Source organism: Austrofundulus limnaeus, unplaced genomic scaffold (genome assembly GCF_001266775.1).
Source record: "Austrofundulus limnaeus strain Quisiro unplaced genomic scaffold, Austrofundulus_limnaeus-1.0 Scaffold1924, whole genome shotgun sequence".
NCBI lineage: Eukaryota > Metazoa > Chordata > Actinopteri > Cyprinodontiformes > Rivulidae > Austrofundulus > Austrofundulus limnaeus.
The window spans coordinates 13591-15543 of NW_013954326.1; positions in this window are offsets into that span (position 1 = coordinate 13591).

Sequence of the window (1953 nt, forward strand, 5' to 3'; positions counted from 1 at the left end):
ATCTATCTATCTATCTATCTATCTATCTATCTATCTATCTATCTATCTATCTATCTATCTATCTATCTATCTATCTATCTGTGCTCTTCACCAAAATTCACCCAGTGGTTGATAAGATATTCCGCTAACAGACCCACACAGATAAACATGACTGCCCTCCTTTCACCTGATAGTGAGTTAGACTTGCCTGAACAAAATTTATCACGACTTACATCCAGGTTGCCTCGTAAGTAAAATCTCATCAGTCGCTTAGTTAAAAGCTTTCAAGGTTTGCAGAAAGCAACTCAGCCCAGAATCACTTCTAACATTATTTTCTCTGCTCAGGTCTACTGGTGTTAGATATTATTTAAATTTCTCAGTGTGATGCTCGTTTACACAATAACTATGGCACATTTAGTGTGGCATGTCGCTCGGCTCAACCTCTGCACCCTGAACTGCTGCCTGTAAGTAATGTATAAGTCAGAAGACACGACTGTTAAATCCCACATGACAAGGTTAAATCATACATGCGGATCACCTCTGCAACCAGACCAGCTCATCAAAATATAGCATTTACAGCTGATGTTAACACGTTAAATGTTAAAGCTGTTGCCAGTTTATTATTACGGTCACTATGGTAGCCACAAACCTCCGTCTTTCACTCCCTGACAACACTCCAAAAAGGAGAAACGCATAGTAGAAACAGAGCCTCAAATATTCACTAAGTGAAAACTACAAGTTGTGTTTAAAATAATAGAAAGGCTCCGATGTTTTTATAATGTTTTAAAAAGACTTCATTTCCTGCTTTGAAGAAAAGATTTTGAGCTCAGACACAATGGAGGTCAATAACTTTAGGAGTGAGCTCGCAGCACACTCAGGGGGTTTCAGAAGTCCCATAGCAGAGAGAGCATCGTAGGGCAAAGAAAACAAGAACTCTTACATTTTGATGTACAAACTCTTAATATGAGGAGTTTGCAAAACTTAAAATTCAGACAAAGACTGGCATGTGTAACTTCATCTATAGGTTGAACATTCAGTGATAAAATGTATAAATCATAAAACTGAACATGTTGATTTTACAAAAACTGGTAAATATATCAAAATGTCAGTCCAGTCATCCATTTTCTTTACCTGCTTCTCCATTCCAGGTGTACAGTAACAGATTAATGTATTGTACAAGATTACTAGGCTATTGTATGTATTTATATTTGAGAAAAAAGGGGCAGATATATGATTTTTTCTTCTCTCTGCCACCTTTCATTTAATTGTATTTGTATTTTTTATTGTATATAGAATTTAATTTTTTTAATGAAAAAAGTTTGAAATAAAAAATAAATGAATACAAAAATAAATGAGCCCCTGCCCAGTTAAACCTTTCAGTCTACCTGGACTTTTTTATTATTATTTTTGTATGATTCTTTGCCATTTTGGCGCATTTCAATATACAGTAAAACACGTCAATACAACACTTATGTCCCATCCATCCATCCATCCATCCATCCATCCATCCATCCATCCATCCATCCATCATCAATGCCCACCATATCCAGCAGTCACTGTGGGTACAGGTTATACCCTGGACAGGTTACAACTCCATGACAGGGACACTTATGTCCCTACTTTTAATCATGTGTATATAGTAACTAAATATATTGCTAAAAAAGTGCAATGATAGATGTTCCTGATTGAAGAAATAAAAGTGTGTTTAGAGTTTAAAGGTTTAAGTCATTTAGCTTTCTCACTTAACTTACCTGACAGCTGAACCAATAAGATACACAAGTCCATCACAGGAACAAATAGAGACAAATTAGACAAACAGCCATAGGGACAATTTTAGAGTTGCCAGTAAGCCTAACATTCATGTTGTTGGTCTGTGGGAGGAAACTGGATTGTTTGAAGAAAACCCATGCATGCACAGAGAGAACATGCAAACTCTGTTATACCTCATATATACTATACTATACTATACTATAT